This window comes from Penaeus monodon, chromosome 7, assembly GCF_015228065.2.
Source record: "Penaeus monodon isolate SGIC_2016 chromosome 7, NSTDA_Pmon_1, whole genome shotgun sequence".
NCBI lineage: Eukaryota > Metazoa > Arthropoda > Malacostraca > Decapoda > Penaeidae > Penaeus > Penaeus monodon.
The window spans coordinates 5,632,496-5,649,995 of NC_051392.1; the positions used below are offsets into that span (position 1 = coordinate 5,632,496).

Genomic DNA, 17,500 nt, shown 5'->3' on the forward strand with positions numbered 1-17,500 from the left:
AAATTTTATACATTATAATAACTAAGACTTAGATATACAAGTACGTACAATTTAAACACTACGAAACAACTTTTATATATAATCTCCTTTGATTCAAAAAAGAATGAAAGAAAAGAAACACTTTAACATTCAAGTTACATAAAAATTTTAGTTTTTTCTTGACTAGTTATATGTAGTTTATGAGGTTGTATTTATATATAAACACTACGACTGATGACTACGTGTACAAGTTTAAAATCTACTGAAAGTCAGTTTGTTGTTTATTATTCTCAAATGTAGAATGTCAATGGTGATATTAGTATTAAAAAATATATATTTATAAATGATATATATATATATATATATTATATATTAGTATTATAGTGATATACATATAATATATATATTGTATATATATATACATATATATATATATATATGTATATATATATACCTATATATAATATATATATAGTATATATAATATAATATATATATATGTATATATTATATATATATATATATTATATATATATATATATATATATATATATATATCTTCTTTTAACGGTAGGTTCATGTCTGAGCCGCCGTGGTCACAGCATGATACTTAATTGTAGTTTTCATGTTGTAATGCTCTTGAGTGAGTACGTGGTAGGGTCCCCAGTTCCTTCCACGGAGAGTGCCGGTGTACCTTTAGGTAATTCATTCTCTCTAATTATTATCCGGGCTTGGGACCAGCACGACTTGGCTGGCTGGCCACCAGTGGCCTAGTAGGCATCGAGTGAAGTCCTGCCCAAGGAAACAACGCGCCGGTCGGTGACTCGAACCCTCGAATTCAGATTGCCGTCGTGACAGTCTTGAGTCCGACGCTCTAACCATTCGACCACCGCAGCCTTGACGATCATGTGCTTCCATGATTTTTCTTAGCAATTTAGAGCGGTGGTTTGCCATTGCCTTCCGCCCGGTGTTTTTTTATCGAGTCACCATCTCTATTTACCCGGCACTGACTTAAGCTGGCTTGGCCACCCAGTGGCTAGGCTGCAATCGAGGTGAAGTTCCTTGCCCAAGGGAACAACGCGCCGGCCGGTGACTCGAACCCCAATTATAAGGGGGAAAAATTGTACCTTGGCAAACAGGGTATAACCTTATGACAAATAAAAAAAAGAGAAATATAGAAAACGTGAATATATATATATATATATATATATATATGTACATATATAATATAATATATATATACAATGATGTGACTAATAAACAAAATATATATGTATATATATGTATATATACATATATATAACTACAAGAAAATAATAAAGAAGCAGCTTAAGAAAATATAAATAACAGAATAAAAAGAATATGTAAATGGAAAAGAAAGAGTATTATAAGATGATTAATTGGGTGAAATAACAATAATTAGAAAAGGAAGAATAATAATAGGCAAAATAAAAATAGCAGATACATAAGAAAGACAGACAGACAGACAAAAGACAAGAAGCATAGAAAATTAACAAATAAAAGGAGAGAGAAAATACAGAAAGGTGGATATAAAACACAATGATAACCATGACGATATGACGTATCTGGCCAGAACGATAAGGACAAAGAGAGGGACAGATAATAGGAAGGGAGAGAGAGAGAGGGAAACAGAGATAAAGCGAGATAAAGAGATATAATGGGAGAGAGAGAGAAAGGGGGTAGGCAGGATAGGGATAGAAAGAGAAGGAAGGAGAGGGAGAGAGTAGAGGAGTGAAAGAGAGCGAAATGAGATGAAAAATAGAGAAACGAAGGGGGAGGGAGGGAGGGAGAAAATGCGAGAGACAGAAAGAGAGAGAGAGAAGAGCGAGAAAGGAGAGGAGGGAGCAACAAAGAGAGAAAGAGAGAGAACCACCTTCACATAAAATGTTCAACAAGTATTCATATAAAGGCCTTTTTTATCACCATCGTTAAAAAAAAAAAAAAAAAAAAAAAATACATATATATATATATATATATATATATATATATATATATATATATATAAATAAATATATATATATATATATATATATATATATATATATATATATAATCACATTCTTTGGCATTTTATACAAGGTTTCCAATTCCTTCTCGACAGCAGGGTAATGGGGTTGATTTGTGTTTGTTATTCATGCCAAGCGCTTGCTAAATCATGTGACATTTAAATCTAGTGATTGGTTAGCCTTGTTTAACTTTCTGCTCAGCCTTGTGGGTCTGAGCTGTCCTGTCCTTTCCATATGGACTTGTGATTCGAATATTTTTTTTCGTAACAGCAAAGGAAAGAAAGCTGTGATAAAAAAAACATGGAGAGAGAGAGAGAGAGAGAGAGAGAGAGCTCTCCCTCTCCCTCTCCCTCCCTCTCTCTTTCTCTCTCTCTCTTTCTCTCTCTTTCTCTCTCTTCTCTTCGTTTCTCTTTCTTTCTCTTTCTCTTTCTTCTCTCCTCTTCTCTTTCTTCTTTCTCTTCTCCTCTCTCTCTCTTCTTCCCCCTCTCTTATCTCTTCCCTCTTCTCTCTCTCTCTCTCTCCCCTCTCTTCTTTCTCCTCTCTCTCTTCCTCTCTCTTTCTCTTCTCTCTCTCCTCTCTCTCTCTCCTCTCTCTCCTCTCTTCTCCTCTCTATCTCTCTCTCTCTCTCTCCCTCTCTCTCTCTCTCTCTCTCTCTCTCTCTCTCTCTCTCTCTCTCTCTCTCTCTCTCTCTCTCTCTCTCCTCTCTTCTCTCTTCTCATCAACCTCTCTTCTTTCTTCTCATCTCTCATCTCTCTCCCTCTTCTTTCTTCTCCCCTCTCCCTCCCTCTCCCCCCTCTCCCCCCCTCCCCCCCTCTCCCTCCTCTCCCCCCCTCCCTCTCCCTCTCCTCCCCCCTCCCTTTCCTCGCTCAGCCAAAACAGTTAGGTCATGTGCTATATATCCTTCACCTGTTTCCACACCTTGCCATCGAATCAGCTGATCTGTTTCGCAAATGATAGCAAGAAGGGGGAAGGGGAGAGAGAGAGGGAGAGGGAGAGGGAGAGAGAGAGGGAGAGGGAGGAGGAGAGAGAGAAGAGAGGAGGAGATGGAGAAGGGAGGAGGAAACATAGAGGGGAGGAGGAGAAAGGTGGGAAGAGGAGGAGAGAGAGGAGAGAAGATAGAGGTGAGAAGGAGAAAGGTGAGAGGAGGAGATAGAAAAGAGAAAGAGAAATAGAAGTGAAGGAGATAGAGAAGAGAAAGAGACAGAGAAGGAGATAGAGACAGAGAAGAGATAGAGGCAGAGAAGAGAAAGAGGAGTGGGCACGGAGATGAGGGGGGGGGGGAGGCAGCAATTAGGGACAATGGAAAGAAGGGGAAAAGGGGAGAAAGAAAAGGGGAAGAAGAGAAGACGGGAGACTAAGCCGAATGGAAGTGGTGGAGGAGGGTGGTAGCTTACTTATAAAAAAAAATAATTCTAATGGTGGTGGTGGTGGTGGTGATGGTGGTGGTGGTTTTGGTGGTGGTGGTGGTGGTTTTGGTGGTGGTGGTGGTGATGGTGGTGGTGGTGGTGGTGGTGATAGTGGTGGTGTTGGTGGTGGTAATGATGGTGATGGTGATTGGTGAAGGTGGTGGTGGTGGTGTTGGTGATGTTGTTGGTGGTGGTGGTGGTGGTGATAGTGGTGGTGTTGGTGGTGGTAATGATGGTGATTGTAATGTGGTGATGGTGATTGTGATGGTGGTGATAATGGTGGTGGTGGTGGTGATAGTGGTGGTGTTGGTGATAGTGGTGGTGGTGGTGATGGTTAAGATGGTGATAATGGTTACAATAATAAGCGAAAAACAAATAACCGAAGAAGCATTATCAGTGACAAATGTAATTTTAATACAGATTACTTTTATTCTCGGAAAGATAATCGAAGCCATCGCCATTAAATAGTTGATACCAGAAACGACGAAATCGAGAACAATATTGGTAATCAGACAAAAAAATTATATATATATATATATATATATATATATATATATATATATATATTCCATTGGTGTTTAAAATTCTACTATTCCGAATCTGTGGCCTTTGTTCCAGTCCACAAAATCATTTTCTGAATTGTAAAAGAATGAGAGAGACAGAGAGAGAGAGAGACAGACAGACAGACAGACAGACAGACAGACAGACAGAGACAGAGAAAGATTGAGAGGCAGAGACAAATATATTTCATATATATATAAATGTATTTATATACATATACAAACTAAACTAAATAAAAAAAAAATACTTGGGCACAGCGTGGCGTAACATAACAAATATCACTAAAAATTATTGTAAAAAAAAAAAAAAAAAACGTTTATAAAATAACAATTAATAAACTGTTTCTCCGCGAGCCGATTCCACAAGGAAAATGTCGCGACACTCGAACATCAAAAGAACGCATAAATTAACGATGACAGTGTTGCTGACACTATTTATCAGCTTATAAGTGACACAGCTGTCCGAGTACTGCCCCCCCCCCCCCCACCCTAGACATATTACGGTGTCAGCAAGGTTAAGAAAGAGAGAAGGAAGAGGAGAGAAAACCAAACCTGCTTTTCCTCTTTCTCCGTCTTTCGTTCCTGTTGTGGTTGTCGTAAAAAAAAAATGGGAAAAGAGAGAGAGAGAGAAGAAAAAAAAAAAAAAACAATAATTATGTGTCGTGTACAAAACGTTCTCAGAGCACACAACACGAAAACGAAGAAGAAGAAGAAGAAGAAAGTTGACAATAATAATAAAAAAAAAACAATGAACATATATCCAAACTTACCCAAAGAAATTCCAAATCCAAAAAGAGAGAGAGGTGGGGGGGTGGGGGGTTGTGATGATGGAAATCCAGTGCGATAATCTCTCACAATCTCCAAGAAACCGTCCACCAAATTTCCTTTCTTTTTCCAATAAAACAGAGAAGAAGAAAAAAAAATAACCAAAAAAAAAAAAAACTACAAAAAACTACAGAAGTTCCAACCGCGACGCAGCTCACAAGAAGGCACGCATGCACAGCAACCAACCCACGTCCTCACTATAACACCCTCCCTCTTCCACGACCAACACACAACTAACTGGCCACACTATACCACGCGACCGACCTGCCTGTCTGGATCGCCCGGGACACCAAGGGAACCAGCGAGTATTAACTGTTGGGTATCGTGCCCACTTTTAAGAAGGACTCGCTCAGATGGCAACGCCGTCTTGAGGACTGCCCGTTAGAGGGAGAATTTTACTTCCAAGAGAAATAAGGAAATTTTGTTTTATATTTTTTATATATATATATTTCTCTCTTCCTCCCGTGTGATCTTAGGATGGATATACTTTTTTGGTTTACATAGAACTTTGTTTTGTTCTGTTTTGTTTTGTTTTGATGTTTCGTTACGTTGTTATTTATGGATTTTTCTCTTTTTTTTCTCTTCTTTTTTTTTTTTACTCGTGTTTAGCGGGGCAACAGGTCGAGGCGGTGAATCTATCGTTTCGAACTGAGATTTGGCTCGAGATTTAGCCGCGAGAAACATGTCAGTTGTGACGTCTGATATCGCAAGATTATCCTCAGGTTACAAGAAGAAGAAAAAAAGAAGAAAAGGAGAAGAAGAAGAAGAAAAAAAAAATCAAGCCATATGGGAAAAGCTGTAAATGTCTAGAAAAGAGCAACGCCATGCCATCAAAGGCCACGGTTTTACTTGTCCCCAGAGAACGAAAAAAAAATGATTTGTAAAAGCAAAATGGAAAAAAAACACGGTATAATTCACAAACACCCATAACAAAAACAGGTTCACCCGCGAATACAAATAAATTATTTGACACTGGAGCAATAAATTTTAGACCTTAGCTGTGTATAGGACCCGTTGCACATGTGATAAAAATGTTACATAAGAATTACACGCTTAAATGACCTGGCAACTAAAATATGTTACGCCGTTATCCCTCTCAATGTACGACATTGCCCTCGTATCCCTTTTCCCTTGATCTCTATATCATTTATATATCTATCTATATCTATATCTATATCTATATATTGACATCAAAGAAATGGTTTGTAATAAATAAATATATAATATATATATATATATATATATATATATATATATATATATATTATATATATATATAATAATTATAATAATAATGAATACTTATTGCCAAAATATGATTCATAATTGAAATAAAAATGTAATAATAATATCGATAAAAACCTAGAGCGATATATAAATACGGCATAGTTATAAAATATAGATACTAATATAGATACATTTTCACTGCTAATGACTTTTCGGATAGATTCGCGCGCCTCCTCCATGGCAGAGAACAATAAAATTTAAATGGCCCCGCGGTCTCTTTCTTTATTTAGCTGTAACTTCGCCCCGTCTTTCTTCAAGTAAAGTGTTGCGCGTCCACATAATTAAACCATATTTACTGCTGTTGTTGATAGCACGAAAGAGCCACCAGTTCGCTGTTGTTGTTGTCGTTTTTTTCATATTGATATAATCACGAAAATTCAAACACGACGGCATATATTTCAAAAGGCTACACGTTACTTTTTAAAACTATCTTGAAGTGTACACACACATGTTCACCCAGAGCATGACAGTAGGCTAGCATGTTTGTTGTAAATGTATATAATTATTTCGCTATACGCAATGTTACCAACGGCAGCAGCGCCAGCTAAACCATACCCGAGTCTCGGTGGGAACAGAACACGAGGTTAACGCAGAGCGAAGGTCGAATATCCTATAAGATTGCGAGATACCGCGGACTCTAACGACAAACATCCCACCACGCCCAGACCTGTCAGTAAATAGTACTACTTTATGGATGTCAGTCTTAGCAGGAGAGGAGTTGGCGGCGGCGTATGGGTGATGGCCGATGGTGATGACCGCGTGATGGAGTGTGGTGTTGATGGAGATGCGTGTGGTGATATTGCCAAGATGCCGGCGGGGAAGGGTGACTGACTGATCTTAAACTTTGCCTGGCATGGTCGGCAACACTGAGGCTTGACAAGGTAGCACTTGTTAACTTTTGAGACATGACAAACAACCACCATAGTTGGGCAGCGGACATGTGGCTAGAGTTGGAAAAAGGGAAGAAAGGAAAAAGAAAAGAGAGAGAAGGAAAAGTAAATGCATACGTGTTTCCATGTCTGTGCAGATAAGTAAACAATGCGTATTGTATACGATACTAGTACAAACTCTTCGTTCTGTATGTATAAATAGTATATATACACATGCTAACGTGTATATATTCTGTATTAATAGTAGTTAACGTATACATGTGTGCGTTCTGAGAGTGACAGACGAAAGGATACATAGACAAGCTAAATCACTCCCCCATATCACATAACTACACACATTATATATTTTCTACATGTAAATGTAAGTGTATAGTACAGGGTTGGGTCCAGTTGCCGTAGACACTCAAAGGCATAGTCATCACCAGGCAGACAACACGAGGGCGAAGCGGATGCCACATGAACGGGCGAAACAAACACTAAAATAGAATAAAATTGCGACGATTTGTAGTGGATTTCATGCAAAAAATTCGACCGACGGGATAAAAACCAGCCGAAAAAAAAAAACACAAAGAGTGAAACAAAGAGAAAGAAAATCGGACTGGAAATAGAAAAGGGTAAAAAAAAGATAAACCGGGAAAAATTTATGCCGGCACACAAAAAAAACCCCGATGGGGGGTATCTTTTCAAATATAAAAAAACCCAAAAAAAAAACTAGCAAGGGCGTGACCTCAGGATGGAGAAAGGGGGACTAGATTTTGAAGGTTTAAAGTCCCGTAGCTTTCTAATTTTGGGGTCATCCCCTTCAAACCCCGTTTGAAGTAATTATATACATTTTAAGTACAAGTACAGTCACTTTGTTATGTACTTCAGTTCAAGTCCAATTACATGTCATTGTACGTAAGCACGAGTATTTTATGTGATAAAAGAAAATCCTGACGCAGATTCGTGAAGCACGAAAGTTAGTAGTAAAAAGTTAAAAGGGAGATTCGATATTGAAAAGTAAAGGGAAGTTCTTCCTTCACTTTTTGCTCCCTCCTGCTGTGGGTGGTTATTTAGTGATTTTGGGATTTTTTCAAGTACTTTGGGGCTAAGTACAAGTACAAGTAACATGAAAATCTGTACTTAATTACAAGTACATGTACCTGAACCCAAAAACCCGTAACAAAACTGCCCTTTGGGCATTTAATTTTTGATGTTTCTCATTTTTGTTTTTTAAAAAATCATAAATTTCTTTCTAAAAAATTTTTTCCTCTCTTTTTTCCTATCCCTTTTCTTCTATCCCTTCTCTCTCCCTATCGGGCTGTCCTCCCCTTTTTCTCTCTAATATACGAAAATTTTAAATTTTTCCTCTCTCTCCCCTTCCCTCTCTTTTCTATTTCCGAAATTTTCTCTTCTTCTTTTCTCTCTCCTTTTCTCCTCCTCTCTCTCTCTCTCTTTCTCCCTCCTCCCTCTCCTCTCTCCTCTCTCTTTCTCTCTCTCTCTTTCTCTCTTTCTTTCTCTCCCTCCTTCTCCCTCTCCCTCCCCCCTCTCCCGCCCCCTCTCTTCCCCCCTCCCCTTTTTTCCCCTCCCCTCTCTAAATTTTTCTCCTTTCTTTCCCCTCCCTCTCTCCTCCCCTTCCCCCTCCTCCTCTTCCCTCCTTTCCCCCTTTTTTTCCCCTTCATTTTTTAATTTTTATTATTAATTTTTATTTATTATCATTATTTTATTTTTTCTCTCCTTTATCCCTTTTCTCTCTCTCTCTCTCTCTCTCCTCTCTCTCCTTCTTTTCTCTTTTTTCTCTTTTTTCTTTTTTTTCTCCCCTCTTTCTTTTTCTCTCTTTTTTTTTCTTTTTCTTCTTTTCTTTCTCTCTTTTTCTCTCTCTTCTCTCCTCCCCCTCCCCCCTTTCCTCTCCCTTTCTCTTTTTCTCTTTTTCCCTTTTTTTTCTCTCTCTTTCTCTCTCTCTCTCTCTCTTCTCTTCCCCTTCTTCTCTTTTCTCTCTCTCTCCTCTGTCTCTTTTTACTTTATTTTTCTTTTTCTCGTTTTCTCTCTCTCCGCTTTTCTCCTCTCTCTCCCCTTCCTCCGCTCTCTCTCTCTCTCTCTCTCTCTCTCTCTTTTTCCTCTCTTCTCTCCTTCTCTTTTTTTCCTTTTTTTCTCTTCTTTCTCTTTTTTTTTCTTTCTTTCTTCTTTTTTTTCTTTCTTTCTTTCTTCTTTTTTTCTTTCTTTCTCCTCTCTCTCTCTCTCTCTCTCCTCTCTCTCTCTCCCCCTCTCTCTCTCTCTTCTCTCTCTCTCTCCTCTTTTTCTCTTCTCTCTTTCAAATAAAATTATATATAACATATATATACATTAAACATTAATACTATATTACATTAATAACAGAAAAATTATAAACATTTAATATATATATACATATATATACATATATATACTATATATACTATTATATATACACAACATTAAATAATATATCTATATATAAAAAAAACATATATATATAAAAATATATAAGATAATATAAATATATAAAATAAATAAATAGAATATATAAATAATAAAAAATTATATAAAATATAAAAAATTATATAATTTTTAAATTATATAATTATATTAAAATATTATTTAAAATACATAAATATATTAAATATAATATAAAAAATTATATAAAAAATATATTTTAAAATTATATAAAAATTATTAAATATATATATATTATTGTTATATATGTAAAAATAATATACAAAATATATATACATATAAACATATGTATTATATATATTAATAATTTAATATATTAATATATATTATGTATATATATGTATAATATGTAATTTTATATTATGATAGAATAATGTATATGTATATATATTATATGTTTAAGTAAGATATATATGTATATGTATATTATGTATATGTATATTATGAATGTATATTATTATTTATATAGTAATTTAAAATATATTATATATATATGTTATATGGTTAAGTGTATAGGTGTAAAAGTGTATAAGGTAAAAGGTTGTTGTATTGTGTTTTTGTGTATAGTGAATTCTGTATATCTGTAACTGTATATGTTGTGTGTGGTGTGTATAAATAAAATATATAATATATAATATATATATATAATATATAACGAGAGGAGAGAGGAGAGGAGAGAGGAGAGAGTGGAGAGAGAGATGACCCCCATATCACACACCTACACACACGCAATGGCAAAAAATTTCTAAAAAAGAAATGCTTTAGGTGTTTTTGCAAGAGAAAAGTTATTGCAAAAATTTTTAATATGCAATCTTATGTTGCAACGTATTTGATTACGTATAAACAAACTGCATATATACACTGCACTGTATGTGTGATATGTGTAAATTTCTGATAAAATATATATATTTTATATACATAGATTGAAATTCATATGGCCGTTTATCTTGCACACACACACACACACACACACAGGCGCTTGTGTGTGTTTGTATGTATTTGGGTTTAATGTGTATGTAATGGGATATGATTTATGTATTTTTGTGTGTTGTATAATGTAATATATAAAATATATAATATAATATATATATATATAATATATAAATGTATTAATTATTGTTGTGTGGTGTTGGGGGTGTGTGTGTGCGCGCCGCGCGGTGCACGATGCATAAATTTAGGGACACGAACACCATGGGCTGCACAACCATGCATGGGGGGAAAGCATATGGGTCTAGTGTGTGACACACGCGCGTAAACCCAAGCCGACATTCCAGAAATACCAGTTCCCCAAAACGCCCAAAACGCGTTAGCCACGCCATCAAATCACTTTTTTTTTCTTCTCTCACTCTCGGCCCGAAGCTCCCTCGCGAGTCCTTGTTGCCCGTCCCCGTAGGTCGAAGAGCGAGCCTCCACCTGTGCCGACGACCACCTGTGCCGACGACCACCTGGAGCGAGAGAGCGTCGTCCCCGCCCCTGGAACGAGTGGGGAGGAGACCCCGCCCGTCGCTGGGCATTGGGGAGGGGGTGGGGGATGCCCTACCAGCTGATCCCAGGCTGAAAATAACAGAGGAACGACCCCTTTCGATAAACAGGTGCGGAGGTACACCGACGAGGAGAGAACAGGTGTAGTAATAAATCTCTTCAAGCAGGCAGGCAGGGGAAGATGATAATAGGAGGGCGGCCAGCAGGTAAGCGGAGCCACGTAAGCAGCAGGTAGGTAGGTAGGTAGGGTAGGCGTCGGAGGGGAATGTCGGCGAGAGCAGGGAGCGAGGTAGCAGCAGATAGGAGATTGCAAGCAGGTAGACCGACCAGCAGGGCGTGCAGCAGACGTCGTGAGGTTAACGACCCGAACAGGCAAGGCACGACAGCCTACGGACAGACGCCCAACGATGTCAACAAACGCACCCGAAACAGCTGATCGAGGCCCCCCCCAAAACGCCCGGAATAACAGCTGTAGCGGCCTAAACATCCGAGGAAAAAGAGTCAGCAGGTGTTGCGATAAGGGGCGGGGGGGGGGGGTACTCCAGGATGTGGCATAAGAGGGTATTAGGGGGGGGGTTGGAGGTATAGAGGGACATAGAGAGGGGGGGAGGGAGGTCCTCACTCCTGGATCTCGCCCGAGGCTGTGATCGACACCGATGATTTTTTTTTCTCTCTCTCTTTCTCTCTCTTTTCTCTTTTTCTCTCTTTTTTTACATAATTGTTTAATGGCCAATAAAGGCGATTACGGTGGAAATCACGATGTTCCTTAATTAATGCATGGCTTGAAAATGCTTATAATAAAGATTGTGGCGGTGATTTACACTAATGATGTATGATAATGATATTGTTTTTCACAAAATCGTCTTCCTCTGTTCGAAACACTAGCTCTGTTCAGATAATTGGCCCGAAAGGTGGAGAGAGAGAGAGAAAAAAAAAAAAAAAAAGTTTCTCTCTTTCCCTTTCTTTATTTATTTTTCTTATTTCTCTCATTCTCTTTCTTTTTCTTCTTCTTTTTTCCTTTTTCTCTATATTTTTCTTTCTTTTTTTTTCTTTTAATTTTCTATTTTGCTATATCTCTATTTCGGAGAGAGAAAAAAAACGCGGATATTCTTTCCTTTATTGTTTCTCTTTCTCTCTATCTTTCTTTCTTTTTCTCATTCTCTCATCCTCTTCTCTTGTTTCTTTTCTCTTTTTCCTTATCTTTTTCTTTTTCCTTTTTTTTTTCTTTTTTCTTTTTCCTTTTTTTTCTTCTTTTAGTTTTCTATTTTGCTATTTCTCTATCTTTCTATTCTATCCTATTTCTAGTTTTTCTTTTTCTTTCTTTTTCTTTTCTTTCTCTTTCTCTCCTATCCCTCTTCCTCTCTCCCTTTACCTCTGCCTCTCCTTCTCTACACTTCTTTCTCCCTCCATCTCCTCCCTCCCTGTTTTTCCCTCTTCCTCTCTCTCTCCTTCTCCTTTTCCTTCTCCTTCTCCTTCTCCTTCTCCTTCTCCTTCTCCTTCTCCTTCTCTCTCTCCTTCTCCTTCTCCCTCTTCCTCCACTTTCCCTTTCCCTCTTTATCTCTCGCTCACCCTCTCTCTCTCTCCATCTCCCTCTCTCCCTCTCCCTCTCTTCATCTCCCTCTCTCCCTCTCCCTCTCTCTATCTCCTTCTCCAATCACAAACAGATAATTAAGTCTGTTTTTTTCCCCTCGAAACCCAGTCGAAATTTCAAATAATGTTTTTTTTTTTCAAGTTCCTTCGTCTCTCTCTCTCTCTCTCTCTCTCTCTCTCTCTCTCTCTCTCTCTCTCTCTCTCTCTCTCTCTCTCTCTCTGTGTGTGTGTGTGTGGTGTGTGTGTGTGTGTGTGTGTGTGTGTGTGTGTGTGTGTGTGTGTGTGTGTGTGTGTGTGTGTGTGTGTGTGTGTGTGTGTACGCGTGCTTTCCGCTCCCTCTTTTCCATCTCCATCTCCTCTCCCTCTCACCATCTCTATCTCTCCCTCTCCCTCTTTCTATCTTCATCTCTCCCTCTCTGTCTCCATCTCCTCTCCCTCTCTTTATCTCCATCTCTCCCTCTCACCATCTCCCTCTCCCCTTCTTCTTCTCTCTCCAATCGCAAACAGATAATTAAATTTGCCGTCAACCTTTGGAAACTCCTTCGATATATTCAAATAGCATTTTTTTTTCCTTTCGTTTTCTTACTTTTTTATTTTCCTTCTTCTTCTTCTAATGATTTATTATTATTATTATTATTATTATTATTATTATTATTATTATTATCATTATTATCATTCTTCTTTTTCTTATTCCTATTATTATTATTATTATTATTCCTATTATTATCATTATCATTATCATTATCATTATCATTATCATTATCATTATTGTAGTGTACGGCGAGTGCGCAGCCGTACACTACAATTATCATTATCATTATTATCATTATCATTATCATTATTATTATTATTCTCCTTATTCCTCCTCTTATTATTATCATTAACATTATTATTATCCATCTTCTTCTTCTTCTTCTTTTTCTTCCTCCTCCTCCTCCTCCTCCTCCTCTTCTTCTTCTTTATCTTCCTCCTCTTCTTCTTCTTTTTCTTCTTCATTTTCCTCCTCCTCCTCTTCTTCTTTTTCTACTTCTTCTTCTTCTTCTTCTTCTTCTTCCTCATCTTCCTCCTCCTCCTCCTCCTCCTCCTCCTCCTCCTCCTCCTCCTCCTCTTCATCTTCCTCCTCCTCCTCTTCATCTTCCTCCTCCTCCTCCTCCTCCTCCTCTTCTTCTTCATCTTCTTCTTCTTCTTCTTTTTACCCCGCAGAAAAATTGAAATATTAACCTCCCCCTTGGAAACTGGTCAAGCGAGCCTCGGGCGCCAGTGCTTGCGACGGGTACACGGAGGGGGGGGGGGGGGGGAAGGGAAAGGGGGAAGGGGGGGAGGGGGGAAGGGAAAGGGGGAAGGGGGGAGGGGGGAAGAAGGAATGCCAGGCAGGACACGCGCATTCCTCCTTCTCTTCTTCTTCTTGGTTTTTCTTCTTCTTCTTTTTATTTATTTTTTATTTTTTTATTCTTTCTTTTCATTTTTCTTTTTCTTATTATTTTTTTTTCCTTTTGTTCTTCTTCGTCCATTTCTTCTTCTTCTTTTTCTTCTTATTCTTCTTCCTTTTCTTCTTATTATTTTTCCTCTTCTTCCTTTTCTTCTTCTTCGTCCATTTCTTCCTTTTCTTTTTCTTCTTTTTCTTAATTGTCTTTGTTATGTCTTCTTTCCCTTTTGCCTTTCTTCCTTTTCTCTTCTTCCTATTACTACTTTCTTCATTCTCCTTTGAACTTTATTCTTCTTAGTTATTGAGTAGTTATTGTTTCTATTTTTCTTCTTTATCAGTTTTCCCTTTTTATTAATTCTTTGCTTTGTTTTTCTTTCGAGTTTTTCATTCATTATTTCTCTTCTACTCAATTTACATTTTTTTTTTATTCGTTTTTTCCTGTTTTTATCTTTTTTACTCGAGTTTTCGTTCTCTCTTTATTCTATATCTTGTTCTTTTCCCTCCTCCTTCTCCCATCCTTGCTTGCTCGCTTCCTTCTTCCTCCTTTTCTTTTCTGCCTTACTTCCCTCATCATCATCATCATCATCATCATCATCATCATCATCATCATCATCGTGATCATCATCATCATCATCATCATCATCATCATCATCATCATCATCATCATCATCATCATCATCATCATCATCATCATCATCATCATCGTGATCATCATCATCATCATCGTGATCATCATCATCATCGTCATCGTGATCATCATCATCATCGTGATCATCATCATCATCGTGATCATCATCATCATCGTGATCATCATCATCATCGTGATCATCATCATCATCGTGATCATCATCATCATCGTGATCGTGATCGTGATCGTGATCGTCGTCATTGTCATCGTCACTACTACTATTGCTACTACTACTACGATTACTTCAACTACTATAACTATTTTTCATTATTCTACTCACCATTAACATACTGCAACACTGTCTGGGGGAGCTGTTCATAAAACAACGCTAAAACCCATTATGACTGCTCAAAAACGAGTAAGTCCTGGATTAGGTAAATACGACCATAAAAAGAATGTATTTCCTACTCTGAAACTGTCTGGAACTGAGAGAAATAAATACTTATTTGTGTCCACTCTTCGTTTTCTAGAGTATTTATCTTTACGACAATAATCCATTCCTGTACAGAGATTATTTCAAGATATCCTCTACGATCCAACTCGCAATTATAACACCCAACTGCAGGCTCAATCAAAGAAATGTAGTTTATATCATGGTGTAAGTGTATGGAATAATCTGCCCCCATATCTACACAACGCTCCATCACTATGGTCACTCCAAAAAAATCGTTAAAGACCCATTTATTACATATGTCAGAGTGAATTCTGATGTACAGCACAGATGTAAGATGTAAGCGCTAATTTGTATAAGTATTTGTACATGTAGATATTAACATATAAATGTGTATTTATGCATCTTTATGAATGCTTGTTTATGTGTACAAATGTGTATGTAATTTATTTATAAACATATGCGTATGTTTATTAGCATTATCAATTATTACTATATAGTTCGATTTAGTCTGTTATTTGTTATATATCCCATACTGTAAATTTTTGTCTTTATAATCGAAATCCTTTGAAACTCACATACGAGTGGAATAATTTAGACAGACTGTAAATGCCCGTACACATTAATGCCCACATAACAAGGTGCTTCCATAAAGAGAGCTTTTGCTCCCAGGAGGCCCAACCACTCTATTTTTATTTGTGTATGTCATACTATATATACGTATATATGGCTAAATAAACGTTATCAATATCAGTGTCATTACCATCACCGTTGTGATTATAGTAATTAGTGTTGTTGTGATTATTATGCGTATTTCTTCTTTTTCTTTGCCTTCTCTTTGTCCTCCTCTCGAAAATAAATTACACAATATCTAAACCGAAATAAATCGTCAGTTTTACAAGATAATAAAGCTGTCTGACAGTAGAGACGTTACGCCCAACTTTCGCCTTCAAATATACGCACACCCGAGTTGTTTTTTTGTCATTTGCCCAACATACAACGAGCTATTTACACTGATTATATGTTGTGACGAGAGAATCCTGCACAAATGAGAAACCTGCAACGGTTATCGGTTTTCAATAAGGTTAAAATTACCATATAGTATTTACATCTATTAAGGACCGGTATCAGGAACGCCCTTAGAAAATTTACTCTTAGAAACTATGAAAAGATCACACAGTGCAGAGTCTGTGGTTCATCTACGGCAGAATTTAAGGCATAGCATATAAGTATTTCTTACAGTATTGTTGCTAAGGTGATGATTAGAAAAAAAAGGTTAAACTAGTGGTTCCCCTTTATCTATTCTGTGGCCCCCGCCCACTACATAATAATCCTCATAGACTTGTTCAGTGTACGTAAGCTTTTCAGATTCAATTATCTCTAGTTATGAATAGTGGAATGGTGCCAATAGCTATATAACAAGAACACTATATTGACAAGTGCTAGATATTTTACCTATAATTAGTGCAGCGTATTAGAAAAAGTCTGAGTTTACGTGTTCCATGGACCCCCAAGAGGCATTCACAGACCGTAATATCTATAGTTTTAGATCAAGCCTGATGTTATTTGCCCATCGCTTCTTGTGCTGAACGTTTTCAAAGAGGAAAAAATATATGTAAAGGATGTTGGGGCTGTGTCGATAAGATTCCCAAAGTATAATTCTCTCTCTCTCTCTCTCTCTCTCTCTCTCTCTCTCTCTCTCTCTCTCTCTCTCTCTCTCTCTGTGTGTGTGTGTGTGTGTGTGTGTTGTGTGTGTGTGTGTGTGTGTGTGTGTGTGTGTGTGTGTGTGTGTGTGTGTGTGTGTGTGTGTGTGTCCGTTTGTCCGTCTGTCCGTCTGTCCGTCTGTCCGTCTGTCCGTCTGTGTCTGTCCGTCTGTCCGTCTGTCTGTCTCCATCGAAGTAACTAACATCCTCGCAATAAACAACCATCGGCCCGCGAGATAAAAGAGCAACATCTAAGTGCCATCGAAGCCTGCAGAGACAACACGCCAAGGGGTTCCGATACCACAAGACGTTCTCATAGACGAGATGACAACGCCCACACGATCTGGACAACCAATTATCGCTTCGCCAGCACACCCTCTGTGCTAATTAAATTAAAGAAACAACGAAAGGATTATCTAATTCTGCTTTTTTATCACCTTTTTTATCTTTATTAATGTTTTTGTTGTTGTTGTTGTTTGTGGGGGAGTAGGGATCCAGTTGGTAGATTTTGTTTAGATGTCATTATATTGATAATGGTAAGTGGTAAGTAACTTATTGTTGACAATGACAATGATCAGAATGATTGGAAAGATTAGCATAAGGAAAATGAAAAGGGTGAATAAGTTTAAGAGCATAGTATGAAATAGTTATGACAGTGGCAATGCTTAATAACAAGACTGATATATAGTGCTAATGATGGTACGTACACTAGATAATAATAGTACTCTTATTAAAAAAAAATAATAATAATAATAATAATAATTAAAAATATATATATATATATATTATATATAT

At 37.4% G+C, this 17,500-nt stretch overlaps 1 protein-coding gene across 2 annotated transcripts in view; it reads right to left on the minus strand.

Annotated features, from left to right (window-relative positions):
* LOC119575003 (neuronal acetylcholine receptor subunit alpha-4-like) overlaps positions 1-5,055 on the minus strand; it is a 154,668-nt gene extending 149,613 nt beyond the window's left edge. The window contains exon 1 of one of the 2 annotated variants that reach the window (XM_037922315.1): positions 4,743-5,055. The gene's annotated coding sequence lies outside the window, so the exon portion shown is untranslated. The remainder of the gene's footprint in view (positions 1-4,742) is intronic. The other variant, XM_037922316.1, reaches the window with a different exon arrangement.
* Between the last annotated feature and the right edge of the window lie 12,445 nt (positions 5,056-17,500).